At 38.7% G+C, this 26,395-nt stretch overlaps 1 protein-coding gene across 3 annotated transcripts in view; it reads left to right on the top strand.

Moving 5' to 3' along the window:
* The window catches only part of NCOA2 (nuclear receptor coactivator 2), a 190,624-nt gene that overhangs the window by 46,654 nt on the left and 117,575 nt on the right, over positions 1-26,395 (top strand). For all 3 annotated transcript variants that reach the window (XM_038127371.1, XM_038127372.1, XM_038127373.1), the window contains one exon: positions 23,679-23,923. The gene's annotated coding sequence lies outside the window, so the exon portion shown is untranslated. The remainder of the gene's footprint in view (positions 1-23,678; positions 23,924-26,395) is intronic.

The raw sequence follows: 26,395 nt of genomic DNA, 5'->3' as shown, positions 1-26,395 counted from the left end.
AAGAACTTAAAAAAGAGGGTGAGTTAGAATATGAATTGAATTTTTGGAAGTAGATTGGAAAATTAATATTCCAATAATTGTCCTGTAAAATGGCAAGATACCTACACTTCTAGCCTGTATCTGTTTATTCAGGTTTTAAGTCTTTTAGTTGGGTTTCATAGGATCTTATGAGAGTGCTCTCTAACATAACTGGGATTCAGTAGAGTAATGCTTTCTTCATTTCACTGCCTTAAAAACGATTTTTTGCCTCTATTTTGAATACTATTTTTATTTCCCATCTGCTTGAAACAGTTGACTTGCAAAGGCTGCAAGCAAAGATTGGCCATAAAGATACAGCAAAATTAAAAATACAGCAGAATGCTTCTCTTATTTTCAGTTGACTTAAAGCATTTTTTAGCTGCAACCACAGTTACTGTATGTTGAAGAGCAGGAGGCTGTGAGGATGGACTGTTTCTGCTGTAGTCAGGGATGGAAAATAGTTATTGTTTCAGGATCTTGACTTTGTTTTTTGGAGGCTGGTGGTGGTGTATTTGTTTGGTTTTTATTTGTAGACCAGTATATTAAAAACCAAACCAAAATACCAGTGTACCCTTTGTCTCATCCCCAACACTCTGCTAGGCTTCAGATTATAATTTAGAGTTGGAAATAAGTGCCTTCTGCCATGAGAATGAGAGCTGCATATCTAACATCTCCGAAGTTTTCTAGAATGATATTAAATCAGTGAAGGAATGGTGAGTACAGTGCCTTTTAAAGGTTTTGTTTTCCACTTTTTTGCACTACTTTTAAATTTTATTGTTGTGCTTCATGAATAAGAATCATGATGTTATGGCCAAACATCAGACATCTTAGGAAATCTGTCTGTTTTCAAATTCTATCAAATCTGAGCATTCATCAAGTTGGAGCCAAGGTTTCATGAATTGAAAAGGCAAGAAAGATTCAGTAGTCAGAAAAACTGAGTACATTGTCTTTGGGAAAGCATTTAGGTCTCTGATAAGACTGGAATTCTGCTGTTGGTTACGTCATTCACGGGAAGCCACATGCATACAATTGGTATCTGGCCTTAACTTGCATAAGAGAAAGCCAGTCTGTAGAAATACTTTTTGTTTTGTTATGGTACTGCTGTGTCTTTTCTGTCAGTTTTTCGTGCCATATTGAAGTAAATTTACGGGAGAATTTTTATATATACTGATTTTTCTAAAATGCAGTTAAGAACTATCAGGAAATTTTTTTCTATAGTCCACTGAAAAGTCTCCTCCTATAAAATCTGTTTTATTTGGTCTACTTGTTGGATGATGAAAAAAATAGAAAACTATGAAAGCATGTGTTTGTTAAACTTTGTGTAGTGTGGTCATTCCATTTAGTTCTGGATTTAAACTCTGAAAGGCGGTAGTGTGGGTTGAGGGGGACTGAAATCTACATTATTTTGCAAAAGTTATGGGGAAATAATTGAACAGTTGTTTGGTAATTTAATTAGGATTTTAGCATGACATTTAAAATATATAACCAGTGCTTTGGATTGTTTCACACTTGGAAAACTTTGCCCTTATAAAGGAGATGGATGGAAGACAAGCCTAAAATAGGCAGATTGGCACATGCTTAACATCTTTAGAGGGGTTTGAATGTAAGGACGGTTTCCAGTAAGATAGTTCTAGAAAAACCACAGCATTTTAATCTGTTCGATGTTTCAGGCAGCAAGATTTCCCAGTTGTGTGATAACCTCAAATAAAACTGCACAACTGCAAAAAGCTGGAGAGCTTGAGCAGAAAATAATCTGGAATTATTCTATATGGCTTTTTTTTAGAAATAGAAATACTAAATGAATAAATCCTCCTTGTATTCATCTCCAAAGTAGTCTGTACTCTGTGGGTGCTGTTATATCCTGTGGTTCTGCAAGTTTTGCACCTGAAACTGTAGTAAGAGGAGAATACAGGTTTCTGCTTGCATGACACCACTGTGCCCGAGTCCATAACCATTCACCCACGTGTTGCTGAAATGTCCAAGTAATAATGAGCTGCCCTCTCTTCTGAGTTAAAGTCTTGCTTAGTGTGGAGAAAGGGAACTCAGTTGGTGCAAGTTGTTTGTGGCTTAAACCTCAGTTTTCTGTGCATAGTCTTACGCTTTTACATGGGGGTAAAATTGCCTTTTGCCATTATCTGTGGTAGCTGCACAGCATAGATGATCCCTTGGTAAAAAGTTAGGCCATCTCACAGTGTATGGAGGGTGCTGTGGGTGCAGTAGCATTCACCAGCATTGCATTTGTGCTGGCTGCGGGGACCTTAGCTCCACTGCAGAATTGTCATCATCAGTTCAGAACCAAAGGCAGTTACTGATAATGACTTGCTGAAGGTTTCATCATAGAGATAATACCATCATATCCTAGAAATATTAAAGCTAGACCTTTATCATTTAAGTGATGCTGGAAGATCTTAGCCTGTGTCCAATTAAAGGCAAAGCTTATATTGTGTTTGGCTTGTGTGTATTCACTTAGCACAATGTGTCATCACTGTTTTTTGTTACAATAAACTTTTAATCTGTTTATATTATTGCGCCTTATAGGCATTAATGCTTAGAAGCCTAGTGGGATATTTGCTAGGTGGTTATGCTAATAAATTTATCCACTCAATTTATATTAGTGTTCAGTCTTGTCTAGTCCAGGCTTTAAAGGTGTGTTCCTGGTGGATTTGCCTAGCTCAGTCTAATTAGCACTGCTAGTTGATGGAGTTAAAGCCTAGTGGGAAGCTTAAGCATTAACTTGTGAGGTTAAGCACTTTTTGAAGAACAATTGCTTTGTTTTAGCAAGGGGCTAGTTAGGTCAAAACCAGTAGGAGATTCAATATCATTCTTAATTTCGAGGCAAAGTAGTGCCTTAGCTGTGTGCTTCCAGAAATTTGGGCTTTCTGTGATTCACTGCAGCTTCTCATCTGTGTGTAGTACAACACAAGTGAGAGAAAAGGTGCTATTCTTTCCCTATATATCAGAATTTGTAAAAGACCTCTGAGATCATAGAGTCCAATCCTTGGCTGACCACCACCTTGTCACTGAGTGCCATGCTAAGTTGTTTCTTGAGCCACCTCCAAGGATGGTGACCCCATCACCAATGTTTAACAACCCTTTCCATGAAGAAATTCTTCTTGATGTCCAACCTAAAGAGATACCCTTCTCTTTGAAAGGTGTTCATTGAAACCTTAGAAGTTCAATGTTTAAACTTGTTTTTGCAGTAAAAAATAATATGATTACAGTGTCTGACTGTCTTAGGGTTTCTTTGCTTGTTAGTTTTGAATTATTAGCCCTTTTCAGTAAACATTGACAAATATCTCAAAGGGAAGAGGAATAAATATCTTTAAAAGACATTTATAACAACAGAAAATTAAGTCAAGGGGGGAGAGACATTATTACTGGCTGAACTGAGGAGGAAAAAATGTGAGATCCAAAGGAGTTGGCATAGGTTAGGGTGATTTCATCCATGTCTCAGGCATGGGAAGAGCTTTACAAGGTCAACCAACCACATGGCACAAATCTGTAGGAAAGTAAGCTTTGTTAGTCATAGAGCTTGTGGAGTGACTCTTAAGGAAGCATGTATTATTTTACCAAAAGCCTTAGCTTAAGTAATCCGTGTTTAAAAAGGTGGCCATGGGAGTCAGCAATTCATTGTCTGCATGTTTAATTAACCAATAATTCTAGTTTAGATTTCAAAGGTGCATTCAAGATACATTGCATTGTCATAAGTAAAGTCCAAGCTTAGTCTTGAGATGATGGACTAGAACTGTTTAAGAAGGAAAGTTAATTCAGAACAAGCTTGCAAATTTGTTTATTTGTTAATGTTTATTTGTTAACTAAAACCCATTCTGTAGGGTGGTTGAAACATCTGTTATTTGGGTGTGGTCCTTCATATAAGTAGTTTAAATTTTTTGCTAATAAAACTTTTCAAGTAACTTGTCTCAAGGTATCAGATCAGGGAGGTTTTCTTTCTGTGTACCGTAGTGGAAAGAAATTTTAGATGCAGTTGTAGAAAAAAGATCAGCTCTCTGGGAAACATTGGTCTGGCATCACAGTTGCAGATGGCATATGAAGCTAAATCTTTTATATCTCTGTTGTTTTGCAAAGAGACTTGATGCCATTATTTTCCCTTCTTGGGAACACATGGAAGTTTTCTTTGAGTCTTTATACCAATTAGGTAATTGATTATATCTTATCACACTCCACTGTATATGAAAATCAGCTTGTATATGTGCATAAGGGTTGCATAATGGCATCAGCAGACTTGTAACTTTTCTAATGTATGTAAAAGTGCTTAGCAAGGGCATTTTTTAATGAGGAGATTGTTTGCTTTTTCCCATAAGACTTATGCTTCCTATTTGTAATGTTATCTGTTTGTTTAGATAATTGTGAAGAAGTGGAATTTTCTTTGCCTGCAAATGTGTTGTTTCTTCTGTTAAATCAGAAACTCATTTATTGTGTGATGGGATGAAGCCTTTCTGGCAAATCTTAGAACTGTCTAGTATCTGTTTCTGACATTGTCACTACCTTGGAAAGGTTTTAATTTAAAGCATTTCTTATGTCACTCAGAAATGGAAAAGTGATAAACCATTATTTATTGATTTTAGTACAATTTTTGGGGGGTCATAACAACCCTATGCAGCACCATTGGCTTGGGGCAGAGTGGCTGGAGAGCTGCCTGATGGAAAAGGACCAGGAGGTGCTGATTGACAGCTGGCTGAACGTGAGCCATCGTGTGCTCAGGTGGCCAAGAAGGCCAATGGCACCTGGCCTGTGTCAGGAACAGTGTGGCCACAGGACCAGGGCAGTGATTGTCCCCCTGTGCTCAGCCCTGGTGAGGCCACGCCTCGAATCCTATGTTCACTTCTGGGCCCTTCAGGACAAGTAAGACTTCGAGGTGCTGGAGAAAGTCCGGAGAAGGGCAGTGGACCTGGTGAAGGGTCTGGAGCACAAATGTTACTAGGAGCAGCTGAGGGAGCTGGAGTTGTTCAGTCTGAAGGAAAGGAGACTCAAGGGAGCCTCCTATGTGCTCTCCTGAGAGTGTAGTGAGATGGGGCTAGGTCTTTTTTCCCAGGTAACAAAGGACAGGACAAGAGGAAATGGCCTCAAGCTGTGTCAGGGGAGGTTTAGATTGGATATAAGGAAAAACTGCTTCACTGAAAAGGGTGGTCAGGCATTTGAACAGGCATCCCAGGGAAGTAAGTGGTGGAATCATCATCCCTGGAAGTGTTCAAAAAGCATGTGGCTATGGTGCTTGGGGACATAGTTTAGTGGTGAATACAACAGTGTGAGGTTAACAGGCGGACTGGATGATCTTCAAGGTCTTTTTCAATTGCAATGATTCTGTGATTCTGTAATTTTATTATTCTGTTAAAGTCTTGATAAAATTGAAAATGTATAAGACATCTTAGAACTACCATAATAAAAGATCATCTTCACATCAGATCTTTTTCTACTTTGAGATCATAGCTTATTTTTTTTTGTTATTTCTTACCTCTGCTTAACTGATGAAAGGAATCTGTATGGCTCCTGTTGTTTATATATCCATGGACTGACACTACTGCATTTTCCTACCTTGCTGTTTTATTCACTTAATTAGTAAGGAAAATAAAGTTGATCTTCTGATTTTTTTAAAATTATGTGGGTCAGAGACAGATTATGATACTAATTTAATAATGCCCTCTTAATGATCTTTGTGATGGAAAATGCTCAGGTGGATAAGATAAACTGGAGTCAGAAAGCAGAGATGCAGGGTGCCAGCCATTCTAATACAAAGCGCCTTCCTTCCTAAGTGATGTCATCATCAAAATAAGCCAGCCACTTTTTAAATGGAGTTGGGATCATGTTCTGCAATGAATGTTGACATAATTTAGGGATTTATCGTGTCTTTGAAAACAAAATAATTTAGGAGGACTTCAGTGATGCTGGACTTTAATTTGAACAAAGTGATGAAGTTGTCGTGTCATGCGTGCTGGTATGCAGATGGTAATTGTGCAGCTGTACTAATTTGAGTACAGCTGTGATTAACTTTTGCTGCAAAACACTTGTAGTCCATAGTTTCTGCCACTTTCTGCTTCTCATTTGAAGTATATTTCTTTTTCTTTGTGGGTGGAATCTTCCTGGTTCCATTCAGTTCGCTTTCCACTCCAATGAAATGAAGATGGTGGTGAAAGAAGCGAACTTACTTCCCCAAAAAGCAGCTAGATGAAAGTGAAGCAAAAATCAAGTTTAGCAGTCTTTTGGGAAATCATTGTGAACTTTTTAGACTGCTGTTTCCAGCGTATTGACATGTGATCAAGGTTTTAAATGTATAGCAAAGGAAAAAAAGGTATGTATACATTGATTAGGTTTTTAGAAAAGCATTCACTTTTGTTAGGAAAGTGAACAATATATATTTTCCACTTCACGTGCAGATTTATGACAGGAAACCTGAAACAGACTATTGAGGACATCTGACTTTGTTAGAAATTGTGTCATTAATTAGTTGTGATTTTTCAGACAACCCTGTAGGAGATAATTCTAAATGTTTGTAACAGAGTGTAAGATGAATATCTGTTAAAGTCACACTGTAGATGAGAGTGGTTGATCCTCGCAAGAGATGAAGAAGGGGAGAAAAGGAGGATACCATGGGAGAATACAAACTGAGGAATACATACTAAGTTTCTCTCTGGTACTACCTTTACTTTGGGCATTATAAATATGGAGATGGTAACGTCCTTATGGAATATGTTGTGCACCATATTTGAAAAAAAAGGCATAGCATCCCATTGTTTGAAATAAAAAGGATGTTTGAACACACAACCAAAAAAAATATGCTGCAAGTTCCAAGGCATGATCAAGTCTGGACTAGTTAGGGCTGGACAAAAAGTACCTCTCTAAAGCTAGATGCACATAAATTTGTGTGTATTTGTGTATTTACACTACAAAAAGTGTGAAGTACACAAATGATAAGCCATGTGATTTGAAAAAGAAATCTTTTAAAAAGTTTTAATGAGACACTAACATGACAGATTAAAACTGATTGATACTGATATGAATATTATGAAGAAGAATTAAGGCATTCGGAAATGATGTGAAACAAATCAAAGCAAGGCAGGATGGGAGGAGAAGCCAGATCTAAATCAGAAGCTTGAGACAGTAGAAAGTAACAAAAGAGAAAGCAAAGCAACTCAAGGAGAAAACAAAACTGTAGCTTTGCAATTCACGACACAGAAAATGGAAAGTGTATTTCTCTTGTATTTTTGATTTTTAAAAAAATTAATACTCACATGTTTTGAGCTCTTGAGCTGATGATGAAACACTTGCCTTTCCTGTTCTGGCTCAGCAGGATATGAAACAGCAAACTAGTTGAACATACTGGGTTAGTTTGTCAACTTCTATCCATAACTTCATGGGCTTATCTGCAGTTATTTGGACTGATAATACAGATTTTTCTTTTTATTGAGCAGCCCCTCACTCACACCTAAACTTGTCACATGTGGAAAATTTATATATACTGAGAAGAAGTTTGATATTGTTTTGGGCAGGATGTTACTTACTCTAATCCTAACAGACTAACTCCAGTCTTGGATAAAATCTTGTAAAGGCTGACCAAGGTCTTGATTAACCAGGAGCTAAAACACAGCAATATAATTAAAATTAACCAATATAGTTTATTTGACAAGATCGTATCTGATTTTTTTGGGGGAGGAACGATAAGTAGCTTTCATGTTACATGTTAAGATACAGTATGTTCCAGAAAGAGAGCTCAGGTGTACTTCAGGTGATGAAGTGAAGGTTGCTTTCCAGTCTCTCCTCCCCTGCGGTAGCTGTGCAAGGGCAGTAGAATGTTCCCATATCAATTTTGAAAAATAGTCTTTGTTTGTTATTTTGATCCAGAGCCACCGAAAAAGCCCCCAGAAAACCAAAATAGAAACAGACCTGGGACCAAGGAGTAGGAATCAGGACTTATTTCTCCTCAAACAAGCTCTGAAACTCTAGTTAAAAAAAAAATAAATTTACTATCACTTTTTGCTCATGTTTCTTCCAGTCATTCTGCTCAGTGAAATACATACACAGAGAGAAAGAGTGAGAGAACAATAGATCACAACAGATCTTCTGGTTTGTTAATCTCTTCTCTGTAATGGGATCAGGTGTTTGCTCACTACACACATAAATAGTGTGAGTGTCCTCCAAAGGGAACCCAAAAGGACAGGTGTAAAATGTTATCATGTGAGTTCCCTAGCACGATAAATGCCTGGCTTTTTGAAATAGTTTATTTTTTTACTTCACAGATGTCTTGAATTGGGGCTGTGTAATTTAAACATTGCATTTGTATTCAAGCTCATGCTAGTAGTTCATGAATGAGCAGTTCAGCAACAAATATGATGCCAAAAAAGCAGAGTTGCATTAGCAGTATGTTTTTAATGTATTTCACATTTAGTTGAGAAATTTTTCATCAAATGACCTTTCTTCTCCAAAATGAGTACTTCATTCTTTCACACTTAATTTGCTTAAATTATAGAATTGGCTCCCTTATCTCCCCATCCCAAAGTCTGATTGATTAGTATTTCAACAACATTTTGGCATATATATAAAAAATAAAATTTAATCAATAAAAAACTGTGGCCTCTAAAGCTGACAAAAGGGGCAAAAGTTGGAGAAGGTGATATTTAAAGCCAAACTGTTGGATATGCTGAGAGAGCTCAATATGAATATGAAATCTGATTTTCAGTTGCTTCCATCTTCACCAAGTTTTTGTGCTAGGCGGCCTAAAGCTGAATTGGGCAAGGATTGCAGTCAAAAAATAATCTTCTGACCGAGGCAGCTGTAAAGAACAGAATTCTGTGCTGGTCTCTGCCACCAGCTCCCCATGTGACGCTTGCATGTCGTTCAGCTTTTTTTGGAGGTCGGCACCGAGTATTCATCTTGATTGCATGTGCTCAGCTTCGGTCTGATTTGCAAAAATGCTGAGTGCTCAGTCTTCTCAAGGAGAAGCTGTACTTTGAGTCAGGAGATTACGTGGTTTGAATATTTAAATGAATGTATTTCCTAAGTACTGCGGAAAAGAAAGGCCTAAGTTTCCATAATAATCACCTCCGTTTAGATGCTGCCTGTTGCTCATGTTGGAAGCATAATGCTGATCCTAAACACAAATTATACTGTAAGTGAAGCAGGTCAGCTTACTTGTGAACTTCACAGAAAGTACCTTTATGAAAATAATACTCGACACTGAGCATTTCTGAATTCTGCACCAAGTGGTGCGTGCAGTCATGCAATGGGCAGTGGAAGTAAGACAAAACATCGAATGCAGGGAATACTGTGGTGGAGTGCAGAGGGCAGCACAGTTGGAATTTGTGTGGTTAGTTGCATTATAATTCATCCATGTGAGGAAACTGATTTCCTCAGGCAAGCTCAGTTAGGTCCTAACTCAAGAGCTTGATTTTCTGTTCCTGTGCTGTAGTTGTTTGGGGGTTTTTGAGGTACGCTAGCGTGGAAACAGAGTGAGCAAGATCAGAACCCTTATTGTCACGTGAAACGTGGTTTTGATGGGGTGAAGCGATTTTGTGAGGGGTTTTTTTGTGCTTTTTCCTCTTTCAGTTTTATAACTTAACTCTGTTGAACATTGAGAAGGTTTATATGGGTGGAAAAGCAGTACTGCCTCTTCAAGATACAAAGGTAATAGCAGAAAGAAGTAGCCCTAGGATCACTTACTTCCACTTGGTGTCTGCAGATGGTTTTAATGACTTTGGTCTCCTGCAGATACTCAGCTGCACTCATGCCAAATTAACTATTATCTTGTAACTGGTTATAAATACCAAGGAATAAAATTTGAAGAAAGCTAATTTATGGTTGGAACTCCAAATCTTCTCTTGTAAATATGACATGTCTTATTTCATTCCCCTTTCAGTTCATTGCCTTTAGCCTTTCATTAGCTCATTGAGGTGAGGGAACCCGAAAAACATTACCTTAGATCGTAGGAGTCATTTAGGTTGAGAAAGACCTCAAAGAGGATTGACTCCAACCATTAACCTAAACACTGGTTAGAATGAAGGGTTTTGGGATGTGTAGAGATGTTGCAAATACAAGTAAGTGCACAACTTGCTGGTACTCAGATGTGTATGTAATGGAGAGGTTTATTCTGTCTCTGTGGATGATTAGTGGTACATGTGGTATGAGTGCTCATGGTCTTTCTGGGGGCTGGCTTGTTTTTCTTTTTTAGTAATTTTTTTAGAGTTGTGTACTTTGAGAGAAACTCTAGAAACTCATAAAAGAAATTCCTGTTTTGTAATGAAATGGACATTTAAAATGGCCACTGTAGGAAAGATTCATACAGCATCACAGAGTTTTTGGTTTTAAGCTGATGTAGCTCTTCCTTCTCTCTCCAATAAACAACCACAAACTTCATTAGCTGCAGTAATTGTGCAAAACCAGAAGTAAGTTATCAGATCATCTCAAGTATATGGGGTGTATGTAGCAGAAAGGAAACTAGTCTGCAGCAGATGGTGCTTTGCCATGTGAAGAGAAGCTTTGTTGTTCCAGAAATGCAGACGTACACATAGTAAATGAAAATGTATTGAATATCCAAATATTGAAATGAGTAAATTAACCAGTATCACTTGGGGTTGTTTGTTTCTGGTATTTTTCTTCTGTTGGTGGGTTCAGAGGAAGAGGGGGTATGCTTGAGGGGGTTTTTTTTGGGAGTTTATTACTTGAGAAAAGGCTTAGCTGTCTGTGTTTTCCACTGAGATGTGGGGTGAGTGTGCTTTCCTTGAAATAAAAAAAAAAGCAGTTTCTTCTAATTATATAAAAGTCTGAGCTTAGAAAACTAAGGAAGTATTAGGGAGTAAGTAATTAAGCAATCTTGAAAGGTAATGTGCATGCCAGGAAAAGGTCCCATTCTTTCAGTGGCTATTAATTACTGTCATATATGGAGATAAGGTAACATAATTTTAATATTTGAATGTTACTGTTCCATTGTCAAATTCTACTGTTTCATTGTCATGACATTTTGTTTGACAAATAATTTTGCTGAGGACTTCAGCAATGGATAATTAACCACAACTGTGGCAGAACCATGCAAATTTTTGCATGCATTATTGCTAGTGCCAGGTAAAAGTATCCCAAGTAAACAGAAGGGGACAGTTGATTTGAGGTTGATTGGTAAACAGATACTTCTCTCTGTGTACTGAAAGCATGTTTTCAAGCAGTTGTTTGCTTTGTAATCTTAGTTATTGTTACAGAATTTGATTCTAAATATATTAACAAGTACTGCTGGAAAAATACTGGTTTTAGATTTCCAGCAGTCAAACAGTATCAGTATTTCCAAAATATGCCATTAGATGTAATTGTTTTCTTTCTTCGCCTCAGCCTTTTATCTTGATAATGCTTATTGCTTGTGACCATGAGCATCCCACTGCAACTTTGGAGATGATTTACATAGATCCAGATGTGTTTAAGTCCATATTTTCAAGCAGAAGTAGATAAAAACATTTTTGGCATTAGTGCACATGTTTCTTGGGAAAACTCTGTGTCAAACCTCCTGACCTAATGTGTTGATATGGGTGTTGTTAACTGAGCTCTGTACAGCCACGTTCTTCTGTCGTGCACTTCTATTTCCTTTCCTACTTCAGCTCTTCTAGCTCTGAGTGATTTTAGCACATCTCTGAGTAAGAGCTCAAACCCAAATTGCCACTTTCTAAGTGAGAGATTCTGGGCAAGTTTGGGAGTTTTTTCCCCCTCTTATATGTTTTAAAGACTGGTTTTAGAAAATCCACACTGCTTCATCTCGGTTAGAATATAACCTTTCTTTGGTCCTGGTCCACTGCCAACTTTAAAATTAAAATGAAAGTGAACATTTCTAGTAAGTTTAAATATTTTGTGGGTTTTTTAATGTTATATTTAAATATATGTGTAATGACTGTTTAGTTTTGCCTCCCCTTTTTTCCTATTCCAAGGAAGCTCATATGGTCAGGTATTTAAAAATAACTCTCTGTAAAAAACTCCTGGAGTCATGTTTACTCACATAAAGCCCCAGCTGAGATGGGCCTAATGTTAAGCCATGGAAAGTGCTGGGTTGTGCTGCTTCTGCCTCTCCAGGACCAGGCCTGCAGTGCTGTGTTTGTGATGCTCCATGCTCGGTGCCCATCCTCTGGCTCATCACAAGTTTTCCTGTGACAGACACAATTAGTTTACTTTCTTAGCTTGTTTGTGAAACCTGTAGCTTTGAAATAACTTGTCTTTCCAGCTGGTCAACAGCTCAGCAGCAACTGCCTTCCCTGTATCATCACCCGTAGCCTTCCCTGCCAGACTGCTCTTTTTCTGAAAAAAAGAATTTTCCTAAGACTTCTAACACACATGGAATACATTGCAGACACATTTGATACTTAGAATACTTAATTCAGGGCTTTAATGATGATATTAGTATACTTTCTCGTCTTCAGGGCAGTGGCTACTATAGTTGCTGCCAATTGCAGCAACTGGGATGAGTGGAAGCCCTTGCAGGGACCCTTGTAGGACAATATTTGGAGGTACTTAAGCAGGATTCTCTTTTGGGTTTAGTTGTGTAGTTTAGTTATCTGTATTTTCATACTGATTTCCTTTGTTTTCCATGAATCTGTTCTGACTAATCCTTTGGCCTGTATTTCATTAAAAGTGTTGACTGCAGAATGATGGTTTTGGTAATAGATGAAACAAAACTTTTCCTTTTTTTCCTTCGCGTGTGCATGTACAAAATAAAAAGTACAGGATGACCTTTCTTATTTGGTAATTGAGAAAGTGCTTGACTTTGTTAGGAAAGCCATAGTATTAAGAATACTGGTCACTAGTCTTTTTAAAATTACTGCCAGTATGGTGTATCAATTCTCGCTCCCACTTACCCTCTTATTCAGTCCCCTTCCCATCCCCCACTGCTCCCTCCCTATTTTTAGAGGCAACACAAAGCTGTTCTGCTTCAAACGAGGAACAAAGATTAGGTTAGAGTTTTAATGTTTTGCAGTAGATTTCTGAAATGTTAAATGTTAAACAAGCCATATTTGAGCATCGTATTCCTAAAACCGTTCTGAATTGTTTCTGTGTTGTATTCATGAATGCTGCATTTGTTTACTTCTAAAATTTTTACTCCTTATCCTAAAACCATCAGCAGATTCCAGCTGAAGTTTGAATTGTGGCAAACCTGTGTGTGAGGAGCACAGATTCCCTTCTCCATATTAGAAATGGTGCTGTGTAACATTCCCGGTGCTCTTGTGAAAATGAAACTGAAGTTCAGAGTCTCTGTGCTCCTGTGATCTTCAGGCTGCATACTGAAGAGAGGACTATTAAAGAAGGCTGTTTATGTGGTGGTGATAAAAATCACACGTATTTTCCGGTGACCTAAAGACCCTGCAGATTTTATTAAACTTTGAAGAAAATCACGCACATGTGTTCATCTTTACCTGTTCTTGATAAATGCATGTAACTTGCATGGAAAGGTGTTCTTAAGACTGCTAATGTTTACATATGTGTAAACAGGATCCTGTGATGCAGGATTACAAACTGAGTATGGAATGAGGACACTAGACTTCTGGCATATGTGAAGCATATTGCATGTTTCACAAGAATTCCTTGGTTTAATGGTAAAATGATTGTTTACAGTACTTAATAATGTGGGAAACATTTGTGAGTTAGCATGTAGTTCTTTTTACCTTAAAGAATGCAATAGGTGAAAAAATGCTTTGCCAAAACAATGGGACGTTTCAAGCAAATGCTGTCAGTATAGACAGATAGAGAGGAATCTTAGCATAGCCAATAAAATTGAATAAAATGAATAAAATGATTAATTAGTTATTTCAGTTTCACAGTCTGAGATTATAAAGTGTTATAAGTGCTGTTATTTATAAGCTTCTTCTGTAAAAAATGTAAGAATGTGATACTGGGTGTGTTTACTAGAAATTGAAATTTAATATTTTTCCCTGGATATAATATAGTGTGCACCTGATTTGATGTGAGAGGTAGTTTTTAACTACAGGGCAGCACATTTTATCCAGTTTATCAAAGCCATCTAGCTATTCTTGTAGTTAAAAGAATCAGTCATTCCACCCTCCTAGTTTTCTTCTATCTTGAAAGCCCCATTCTCCTAAAAAAACACCTTTGTTTTACATTTCAGTTTGCCATCAGACCTTTCAGCTTAAGGCCTTGCCCTGTCTGTCCCCATGACAAATTCTGGATACTCTGCAATCACCAGTGAGGTGATGAAACTGTCACTTAAGCATAGGTGCATGCAGTGGGGCATGGAGCAATGAGCTATTAAAATTTACGTATTTATACAGCTTGCTTATTCACCATTATAGGGGACCTCATTTTATATCTTTATGCAAAGCTCATCTGGAAAAAAAAACCTAAAACTAATTTGATTTGGCACTGCCATTAGGGTGGGTTTTTTTCCTTTCTGTGTTGAACTGTCAGTTCAGGTTTTTGCTTCGTTTTATAAAGGGTTGCACTAACACTCGCTGGAAGACACGAAAGTTTCATCTTTTGTGAAGCTGATACTGAGAACAGGTCATAAAGAATTATGGAATCTACACATGGCTGAATGGATCTGGGCTTTTACAAAGCAGGTTTGACACCCAGCCAGTTTTGGTCTCTGCAGACCTAATAAATGAAAGAGATTTTTCCACTGCCCTGTCACAGAAAACAAAAACGCAGCTTATTGAATTGGCTGTTCACTGCCAGTTGAGGAAAAAAAATTGTCATTTTCTTGCCCTGTATAATAAAAGCAGTACTAATTAGTAGAAAGTACCTAACCAATCTTACATCCTTTCCATCTAGTTTTTGAAGCTTTTAAAAATTCATTTTTATACATATGATTCTGGTAAGAACTTCTGAGAATTTCAAATGTTGTTAAACTTCAGCAATCAAATTGCATATTTTCAGCCACCTCTTAAGCAGACAGGAGTTGTTACAAGAGTCTCTTTCAGAGTTGCACTGTTGGTTTGCAAACTTCCTCTGACATCTATAAAGGCAAAACAGTCCTTTTCTTCTTTTTAAGTTCAAAATAAACCTCTAATTGGTTTATAGGGCCTTGGACTCAAATTGATGGCACTTCTGTTTGTCTGGGATGCAGAAGGAAGACATGAGGGGAAGAGGGAGCCCCTTGCATCTGGTTAGCAGGCCCAGCTCTGTAATTGCCTGGAGATGAAAGAACCATTTGATGGTGGCCGTTAACACCTTCCAGTGCAATATCCCCAACTGCCTCTGCCCATCCTCCTAGTGCAGCTCACAAAGTTGGCACTCTGATAGACCTGTGTCATGCCCAGGAGGAAGATGGGAAGATAGATAGATAGATAGATAGATAGATAGATAGATAGATAGATAGATAGATAGAAAGAAGATTTGAGGGGTATGGGAAGTGGGGTAGAGGAAAGAGGAAGTAGAAGAAATGTGAGGCAGGAAGCTCTGGTGTTACCGAAGGATGGTTTACAAAACATTTTGCAGTCTGTTGATAGAAATGGGAATCTGTCCTGCTGTCATGCAAGAGGAGAAACAGAGTTACGCATGCCAGTTGGCCACTTTTTAAAGAAAAAAAAAATCATTTGCATCTAAAGGTGGTTGGTTTGCATGCTCAGCTGCCCTGTGAATGTGCAGGGGTATCAGCCACCAGTGTGATGCAAGAGCTGGGAGTCTGCCGGGACGTGGACAGGCGTGTGCACCAGTGTTTCCACATGTCCCCTGCTGGAGTGGCTACTCAGAAAACTGGAAAATGCAGTTCTCTCATTTGCACTCATTAAGGTAGCAATAAAACTGGCCTGCCTGGTTAGAAACCAGTCAGGTAGCAGTCATATTAATGGCCCTTAGCTTCCCAAAAAGGGGCTGAAGGGAGGAGTAGTGCTCATGTGACTCAAGGAGTGGATAAGGTGGGTCAATAGTCTGTGAAATAGATGAGGACAGAAACGTGGCATGGGGGTGTTCAGGGTGCTCTGAATAGGTGCAGTGAGCATGACCAATCGTTGCAGCAAAGTGTGAAGCTCTCTTTACCTCCTTTAATTTATGTGTAGTCAGAATTTCTTTGCACCCTACCTTGCATAAGAACATTTATTTGGTGAAAGCTGGGGACTGCAGTTGGACTGAGCTGTAGGTATAGCAGCTGCAGATTTTCTACTTGATCCCACTTGCATGTAATGAACACTTGAAACAAGTAAAATATTCTCTCTCTTTTGAGAGATGCAACTTAACTCCAATTGTGTTCAGCAGAAACAAAAGCAGTTTCTTTATTTCTGGGGATATCTGCAGAAAAATCCTGGAACCAAAGAATATGAGTCACCAAATTTAGTCATAACACTGGAACTGGTTTGATTTTTAGAAGAATTGAGTAGCACTTTTGGGACAGTTTTTTTAGAAATTAGAAATTAAATATATATGCTGTGTTTGTTTTATATTTTTATAGATAATGTTCAATTTTGTTTTATATTTTTATATATGTTCAACTTTATATTTTTATATATAAAGTAATCTGTATAGATGCATATGCACAGTATTATTCTTAGTAAATTTAGTCAATTTCTCTCATTTGAAATGTGTATTTAAATGCTGTCTGTTCTTTTGTGACTCAGGAATGTGTAGGATTAATATATAATAATTCTCTGTTTCTGTGTTGTAACTGTCACTGGAGGTAAGTATTAAAATCATTTCACATTTGGGGAGATTGTGATAGAGAAGCTGTCTCTTTCCATGGGTTTCATAGTGAGTTGATGGTGACTTGGCTTAAAGGGGTGAAAAGACCCATGCTTGGCAAGAAATAAAAAAATAAAAAAAACCAGGCAGCACAATTTGAACCAAAATACTGAAGTTAGTGTTGATTTTTCTTCCCTCTTTGCTGAAAAACTTACAAATACTTCTGTAACTGCTGCACAGTGGAGTTTGCAGTGTATCCACCACACTGGCTGACGGTGAAAGAAGTGCCACTGAAACCATGAGTGGGGCAGATTGATGTACTGGGGGCTTTCTTCAGTTCTTGTACAAGGACCTGGGACAGGCAAGCTTTGTTGCTGAGTGCTTCAATATGTTTTTGAGGATGCTTTCCCCTTACTAAATTTTCTTACTGGCTACTGCTATCACTTTGTGAAATCTAGGCATTTATAATGCTGGTGTATGCTAAGTTTTGCCAGATTAATTACAGAGCAGTTATTGAGGCTATCAGCCATGCATTACAGCTTGGAAACTGCTGTTTGGAGTATTCTGAGATTCTTCAACCTCAGTTGGAAAGAGACAGGAGCTGGCAATAGTCATCAGATTTCAGAGGGCTGGTCTAGCTTAATCAAATGTACTTAGCTGGCAGTGAACGTGCCTGATTCCCAGTCTTTGGGCTAGCAAGAGTTAATCTGTCTATGCAAAGGGGAGAAGCATCAACAAGTGACTGAGGCAGTTTGGGATGGCAGGATAAATTGAGCAGCATAGGATGAATGCAGGCAGCTTTTTAATAGTGAACTGTTAGGTTGGCTCAGTACTCTGGTGTGACAGCACACTTTGAGCATTTCTTTCCAGAATAATGTGATGGTGTTTGGGGTGGTTTCTATGAGAGGGAATGATTTGTGGGTTCCAAAGATATACCAAAAAGGAGATTACTAAGTTTTACAAATGTAGCCCACGCAGTAGAGGAGAAATCAGTGTATTAAATCAGAGCTGTCAAGCACTGAGGCACCACACTCACATTTCCTCACACAATATCCGTAGAAAATATTCTCTGCTCCTTCTCATCATGGTTTTGAGGCTCAAAACCTACAGTTTCTGGAGCTAAGCACACTGTTGGCATAGCAAGTTATTGTAAAAAAGGACATTTTATTCAAAGAATTTCGCAAATTAGTCACTAAGAGTATAATGGAGTTTAATAGAGTTTAATGTTCATTATTTTGGTAAAGAATCTATGCATAACATGCATTTTTATGTGTTTAGGAGTAATAATATTTCTCGGTTCTCCTATTTTTTATTCTGTGCTCTGTGGAGAACTTTCTTGTGTCTCTGGAAAATGTATGAATTATATAATGTAGTTTTGAATGTCTGAAAATTACCTTGGTGGAAACTAAAGCATAGTTTTATAATAGTCATAGAGCCCTGTAGCAGAAATGGGGATTCCCTGTAGCAGAAATGGGGATTTGCTCACAAAAATAAAGGGTCAGAGTGTATTTCTGCTGCAAGCCACAGTAATAAGAGGGAGATAACTTTAAAAGGTTTTCTTTGGTACAGTACCAAAGCCAAATGTGTGCCAGGAGTCATTTTCACTTTGAGATATATCCTAAGAACCACCTCAGTGGTCCGAGAATACTACCGGTGTATATGCATTTATTCTGAGGACTTTTTGTTAACTTCTATGCAAGATATCCTTGTATCTGTGCTGGTACTTAGTTTTGTTTTTATAACTCTGATTTACTTTAAAAATAAGTTAATTCATACCTAAGTATATGACATCCAGTATTCACAAATCTGAGACTCAGGTGCATTGTTTTGAAAACAACAGACTACAAGTAGATTTATTTTAGTAGACAGCATATGGATTACATACTGCTATATACCTCTTTACTATTTGCTCTGTAGCTGTTTTGGCACCGTTATTCGTAGACTAAAGAAAACAAATTCTCTTGTAGAGTACATGAAGTGAGGTGAGCTTAAATGTTGGTCTCAAAGAAGTGCTCATGACATAACCAAGCTTTAGTCAGTAAGAACAGTGCTTGAGGTGCTGCAAATTGCTGTAGATCCCAAGAAAAAGTCTGCGGGGGACATGAGCTGATGTCCACAAAGCTATGACACGTTGACTCTTTGCGTCTGGTGTTTCCCTCAAGACTTGGTAAAGAATGGAAAAGTCATTCGACCTGAAGAATATTTGACTGAAACTGAATTACCTTGAGCTCACAGTGGTGGCTAGGGTTAACAGTAGAGGGCTGGTGTTGTGGGTGCTCATTGTGCTTGACTTGGTTTCTAAGTGTGCTAGTTCAAAACACAGTGGGAAAATTAAAACCATTCAAGCTGCCCCCTTTCCCCCGCTCCCTTCTGGTAGTGGAGGAAACACTAGGAGAGATTATAAAATGGAATCACAATTTACTGGAAAATTGCAATAACCACAGCAATGTTAATAAAGGAATGTAATAAAGTGAGTGTTTTACTTACAAAAGAGGATTTACCACTGGACAAACCAAAAACATTTCCTGAAGACAGAACCCAGTGTGGTTTCCCAGCCAAAGGCAGAATGGCAACCGGCCCCATGCTGAGCCGTGTGGTGGATGGGAAAACAAAGGCAGTGTGGCAGGGATGCTCTTGGCCTTACTTCCCTCCCAGCTGGAAAACAGTGGGAAACCAGACTAAACCTGCTGGGATGTGACAGGGCCTTGAAGCAGTTTAGGGGACCCTTCCTCTTGGCCTGACTGCAGGAGCGGGACTGGGACGCTCAGTGGTTCTGACCGCATCTCGGGCTCCAGCCGCAGCTCCAGCGGCTGCTGTGGCTGCCATGGCTGTGGCTGGGGCTCCATGTGGCTCCAGTGGGCTCCATTTTCTTTTTGCTGGGGCTCGCTGGCGCTGTCTTTCAGCACCAAACCAGAAATGCTGCGGTTCAGAGGAGCGGAGAAGGGACTGCCGGCAGCAGAGAGGGACAAGGCGTGCCAAGCTGGCCCTGAGAGCTGCACACACCCTTCCTGGGTTCTGCTTCCAGCCTCAGCTTCTTCCTGCTGGAACCATGTTCCTGCCATGACGTGGGTGGTATGGAATTAAACAGTGCTAGAAACTCCATCCCTTTTTTCTCTAACCAGGGCACCAGGGCAAGGGCTTTGTTTCATATGACAGTGAGACATGAAACGAAGGGATGCAGTGCCACAGCAGTTGGAAGCTGTAGGTGCTGTTGTCAGTATTGGTAACTCACTTTTTTTTCTTTTTTTTTTTTTAATACTATGCCCCAAGTCAGTAAAATCAATGGAATACAGGTAGAAGTTCATTATTCCATTTTAATCTACTTTTCAGTGTGAAGGCAAGCTGTGAGCAGCTGTGTGCAATGTATTGTGGAGCAGTAACCTTAATGTTGGGATTCTGTTAATTTGCATAAGAACCATAATGTTTTATACTGAGCTCATTGTGTCATGTTATTTGAACAGATTGAAATGAAAGAATAAACTACACTATACATGTTGATCAATGCATGAAGTCGTTTTTGTGTTGGTGCTAGTATATGGGATTTTATAGTTATGTAGAATTATAGAATTCTTTGAGAAACTTCTTGAGATTAAAAAGGAATCATGATTTGGGGATTTTTGATTATTGAAAGTTCTAGTATTGTGGGAAATTATTTTCCTTATGATGATTTAAAGACCAGCTTCCCTAACAGAATTTATAACAGAATTTGTTTTATTCATATAGAGAAGAATCCATCGCGAAATGATGCCAGTGTTGTTGATCATAGCAGGCACACTGTTTGCATTGGAGTGTGGCTTTGTGCTAATTGTATTAGCAATAAAAAGCTGTTGAAGGTTTTCAGGGAGTAATTTGCATTTCAAAAATGCTGGAAACTACTTTAAAAAATAGGATAGATAGAAACAATGAATTTATGGACTTGGATGAGTCTTTGCTGTTAGGGAAGATATTTGATACACTTCAGCCAGCTGTCTTAAGTCCTTGTAGGAGTCCACTGTTCTAAAGAAGCTTAGTCTTCAGATGTTTAGTTCACTGCACTGAGCCTCACCTTTTTCTTGACATATATAACCAAGTGTTTATACATTCACAAATCTTATATAAATACATGCAATCCTAGAGCCTTTTCAAGCATATCCATTATCAGTGTTTTATGATTTGTTTTACATTAAAGCTTTCCTACTTGAAGTAGTGTTTTGGTCCATAAATATTGATTTTGATGACAAAATAATTAGGTTAGTTTATGTTAAACAAACACATAGCTTTTTTGGAGGTCTGCTGGATTTCAGAAGAGTTTTTAGGAACACAGTATAGTGGTCTGTAGGAACAAAATCTATTGCAGTTGCTTACAGTTGAGACACAACTAGCAGTGACTGATACTTCTAATCACTTGGGCAATGCTGTATGAATTCAGATACTTTCTTTTTTCTTCACTGAAAAAAGTCCTTTGCTGACAGCAAATGTGTTATACTCTGCCAAATGAAATAGTGCATGAAATTCTGCTCTTGTTTTTTAAGCAAGAAGTTTTGTGTAGTTTCCATGATTGTACATTGAAGTACTGAAGTTTTCTTCAACCTAATTATATTTTTCATCTGAACTGTAACTAGTGATCAGATAATTATTCTGGCTTTAAAAAAGTACATACAGCTAATATGGACGCTTGATAGCCAGTTTCATTGCTAAATTGAATTCAAAATATGATAAAATTATTTCTTAGTAATTTTGGAAAAGGTTGGTAAGCGTTTAATGCTCATTTTGTTTTACATATTGATGTTGAAGCTTCTCAGTTTATTTTTGTAAGAATTAACATAATTGTTCTAGGACTGTGCATGTGGGTCCCAAACTTCTTTTGCCATAGTTGTTAAGAATTAGGTGCATCAAATGTCTCTAGACTAAATACGATCTCCCAGGAATGGCTAGTCATTCCTTAGAAATAATTATTTCTTATTGAAAAATAAATGTCATATTGCATTTAATCCATGTCATAATTAACATCTGTCTGTGAGCATGTGAATGTTTTTCTTTTCCTGGTCTCCTCTTCTGGACCTTATTTATACAAAATATTTGCAAGAGCCATCAGGAAATTGTTGCTCTGTTTGCTCTTGTGAGCTCAGTATAAGAATCTCTAAGTTGGACTTTGCTCTAAAAGAATGTTATCTGTTTTGAGAGGTTTTCCTTTTTGTTTTATATATATATATATATTCTTTCCTTTGTATATTGACAGCATGCTGCATTTGTTTTTCATGATGAGATAAATAAGTAAATAGCTAAATAGAGAAAAGGAAATAAGAAGCTTCTCAATATTTCATTTAAGACGGCTATTTCCACTCCAGGCAGGGGCAGGTGATCACAGGCAATAGTACTGTGTGAAGTTATCCTTCGCTTTTGTAACTTATACAGGGCTGCTCCTGATTTACTGCAAATGTAAAGTAAAATGGTTTTGCTTAAATCACCTCTATTAGCTGTGTGTGACCTTAATGAGGAATGAAGCTAACTCATTTCACTTCAGGTCTTCCTGGCCTAGAAGTATTTTTTGAGCAGCTGTAGCTTTTCGGGCAGTCATTGGTACCTCCAGGATGAAAACATCTGAGGGAATGCTGGCTGTGCTGCGTGCTGTCCGATGATGCTGTGTATATGTTGCTTGTAGGCATGAAATAAAACTGGTGGTGAAGGCAAGGGCCGCTTGCGTGGCATGGGGCTCCCCCCAACACTGTCCACCCCCAGCTGCTACTCCTCAGCTTGACCGCTCAGGTGGCAAGATTTGCACAGTTCTGGTTTGAGTGAGCTGAGTGAGTTAAGCTGTTAAGGGCTGAAAGAAAAGTGCCAGAAGTTGTACTAAGGAAGGCTGCCTGGTACTTTTCAGTATAGGATGTTCCTTGGAATTTTTTATAACTTTACAAAATGTTAGCCTTTGGCACAAGGCAGTTGCCGCCAGCTTAATTTTTTTTTTGCTGCCAAGAAAATTTAGCGCTCTGTGAGCATGTGTGGAAAAAGTTGTTTCTCGTTGTAGATTTTTAAAAAACCCACAAACAAACGAAACAGAAAAAAAACCTAGTCTTTTTTTGGAAATGCTCCATGTCCCTCCCTTTGAAACAGAAACTAGGAGTTAGAGTGTGGGAAGCGCTGGTGAAGGACAGTGGGGAAGAAGAGACGATTGTGAGTCACAGCTTTGCCTTTGTCAGCATTGCAAAATTCTCAGATCGAAACAAACTTTAGTTTTTTAAAGAAATTACAGATCTCACATGGTGTCCTGGGCATGTGAGAGCTGTGTGGCCTGGAAGAGGAGAGGGAAGCTGGGTCTATACCCTAGTGCCTGAGAGCCAGAAGCAAATGCATGGGACGTTGACATGCGTGGGACTCTAGTGTGGTCCTGGCCCCAAAATGCCGTAGACTGTGAACAGGGGAGGCAGACGTGGTGGCAGAGTGAGAGCTAATATTGGAGGAATGAAGGGAGAAGGGGGAGTCAAGGAGAGTGTGGCACTGCTAGCCAAGCCTGGAAGTGACTGAGCTGGGAGAGATGAAAATCCTTGGAGAGCAGGGTAAAGAGAGCCTTGGCAGGGGTGCTGAAGGTAGGAATGAAGAAGGACCAGGTCTTGAATCAGCATGGGCCAGAGGATATGGCTTGAGGAAAACAGGCAGAGAAGTTTGTTCTGGAAGGTCCAGAGATCTAGAATGTTAAGTAAACACTCTTTGATTTCAGTAGAAGCTCTTTGAGGGTGTTTTCAGTCATCACCTATGGCTAATTTCCATGCAGAGAATCATTTCACATTTGCAACCAATTTGATATTACTTTCCCACAAAAGCTGTGTGGCATATCTAAAGATTTCAGACCAACTGCTGTTTTTTTGTAGGTGTCAGTGTGACAATGTCTGATGTCTCTGTTTCTTATTTCTAGAAGTGGTGAATGCAAACATTTTTCCAGTGTGGCAGTGTCCAAGTCAAGGATTGTCAAAACTGAGCTTATCTTTGCAAATCTCTTTTGTTTGGCCCCTTCTGAGGAAGTCCCTCAATTTAATGGTATTAAGTCACATGCTAATGTGCTGGTTTTTTTTTTCTTGCAGGACTCCTGCTCTGTTCTGTGCACAGGATGGACTTGCTCTGGGAATGAATCTGGTTGATGCATTGGAGAAGGCTGTTCTCTGGAGTACCCCTGCCTCACTTCCAGCAGAAGTCAAGACGTGCGTGGTGGACGAGGCAGGGGATTGCAGAAGGCAGGAGCCATTCTGGTACTCTGTGCAGCTGCATGCTGCCCTGGCGAGCGGGACTCCCTTCCTGGCTGTGCTGCAGACTTCCTAGGTGATGCTGGGTAAGCTTCTTGATCCTTGCTTTCTTGTGGATGACTTGAGGTCTTCTGATCTTGCTTGGAAAAGTACTGACCACTGGTGGCTGGGGATGAGGCAGTGGGGGCTGAGGTTTGGAGGTGCTATATAAAGCACAACATAATGCCAAGTGCTGTGAAAAATTAGGTCTGAGTTATGCCAAACTGGAGACAAAGTTGTCTTCAGAACTGGAGAATCATTTTGACCTTAAAGCTGTCATTGCTTTAGTTAGTAAGCTAGGAATAACACAGTTATTCTAGGCTAGGAGTAACAAAGTAAGGGTCGGACTAACCATTATGTTGATGGAGCACTCAGCTGTACCGTTGAATTCACAAAGAAATCACTTGTTCTGTCTTCCAAAAAAAAGTTTGAGTAGTGTGCAGTAAATCAGGTATAGGACCATACTCCAAATGCCAAGAGTGAAACAGATTATTGTTTTGATTAGTGGGAATTTTGTAAGTTTTTGAACGGCACAGAGGTGCTGTGGAAGTGGTATGACATAAATGCGACGTGTACCATGCCACAAAAGCAAACAAAGGCAAAGTTTAGGTTTTCCAAGACTTAGCTTCTGATATTTCCTCCTACGAGTGCTTGCATCCAGATTAGTTTTAGTGTAGACATTTGTATCACGCAAGATGATTTGGGGCGCAAGAAGCACAGCATATTTTGATGCTGTCAACTCAGATAATATATGTACATAAAATTAAAATGACATGTAAATTTGTCATTCATTGCAGGCACATGACTCTTGTGCCTGGTTATTGTATCAGATACTAAGTAGTGCTTGTAATGCCCACTATCAAAATGGCTTGGAGTCTGAATTTCATCTGCATTTCCTCAGGCATGGGGTTTGTATTTTTCCAGTGTCATGTCCATAGCTAGCTACAATGCTGTTGTAATCAGTAGATAACAGAGAATTTTTTGGCCAAGGCATAATTAGGCTAAATATTGTTTCAACTTAGCTAACCTGAATGCAAAAAAAAATTAAATCAGGTTTTATGAATTAACCAAGAGCATGTTTTCAATGCCTAGAAACATAGTGAGTGTGCTTGCCAGATAAGCTATTTCCCTCTACTGCAGGGAAGAGAGAGAGAGTAAAAAACTATGAAGGTTTTATAATGGCTGAATATTATATTAAATACACAGGGTAAGAATGTACGTTCCCCTTCCAGCCTGCTCACAGGGGATCTACTACATACAGCTCTGTGAAAGGCTGCACTAATGCTTTAGGTGTTGAGCAATATTTCTAAGTGCTGCTTTCTAAGAAAACATGAGGTATTTTTGTTTGACTACTGCTGTGCAGTGTGCAAGTCTTTCTTTAAATCTTTGAAAATAAACAGAAAAAGGCAGTGGGGGTGGCAGGGAAACAATCTGTATTTTATGAGCAGAAGTTAAAAATGAAATTATTTGCTTTATCTAGAGTATCGAGAGTTATGTTGCAATTAGACTGATGCAATAGCACGCATTACGAAAGGATCTCACCACGAGCAGGGCCCGCTGGAGGAAAGCACGGGACTGGAACAGCAGGGCTGTTGTGGGCCTGCAGGGCAGCACACTGGCACAGCTACACCGGGGAGATTATCAGCTCATGTGGGACAGGAATGCCAAGGAAAATAGAAACTCTGCCATTTCTGCGTGTCCCATAAAACGGGGGGTGGCGGGGAGCGAAGGAGGGTGACTTGTTTTTATCAATGTGCCTACTTTATTTCAGTGTCACGTCTAATCCGGTGTGGAAAATGTTTTCTGTTATGTCAAAGAAAGAAGGAATGGAAATGACAGCTAATTATGAGCTAATATACTTCAAATGCTGCTAATAAGAGTGGAATTTTACTCAGATCACTCTGTTTCTACAATAGAAAAGTAAAATTTCTCTTGAGTCAACTGAAACATCTGTTGAACAAATTGGTTCAATTTCATGAGTCTGTTGCTAATTCTGAAAAGTAGATGGTGTTTTATAAGATCAGTAGAGTCAGGGGGCTAGAGCCCATATTCTTTACTTTTTTTACTATTATTAAAGTAGGTCATGTCAAAATGTTGTGTTTTTTATGAATACAGTAATACTGTGGTTAATGTTTCTAGTATTTCAAGCTTTACCTTTGGTTTAATGAGTTTTCCTCACTGTTTTTAATCAATATTACTAGTAGTCTTTTAAGTTGTGGGCTTCCAGCTTTGTATGACGTTTTTGGTAGTGAAGCAGTTGAGCAGGTTTTGAAAAAAATCCTCTTCCAGTGCATTTCTGTTTCTATCTCTAATTTCTGTTTCTCTTTCTTTGTTTCTGAATTTTTACCTAGTGTGTTTTACTTACGAAGTTTAAATATTAATGTTTTAGTTGCTCCTATTGCTGTGTTCTCATTTGAACTGATTCTTTTTAGATTTGCAGATGTGGGAAAAATATTGTAGATGACAAAGCAGTTTATAGCTTCACATGCTAGATGCCTAAGAATGTCTTGGAGTCAGCA

The sequence above is a fragment of the Motacilla alba genome, chromosome 2, assembly GCF_015832195.1.
Source record: "Motacilla alba alba isolate MOTALB_02 chromosome 2, Motacilla_alba_V1.0_pri, whole genome shotgun sequence".
In the NCBI taxonomy this organism is placed as follows: Eukaryota; Metazoa; Chordata; class Aves; order Passeriformes; family Motacillidae; genus Motacilla; species Motacilla alba.
Note: the sequence above shows the minus strand (reverse complement) of the source record. Positions and strands in the feature narration are given on the sequence as shown.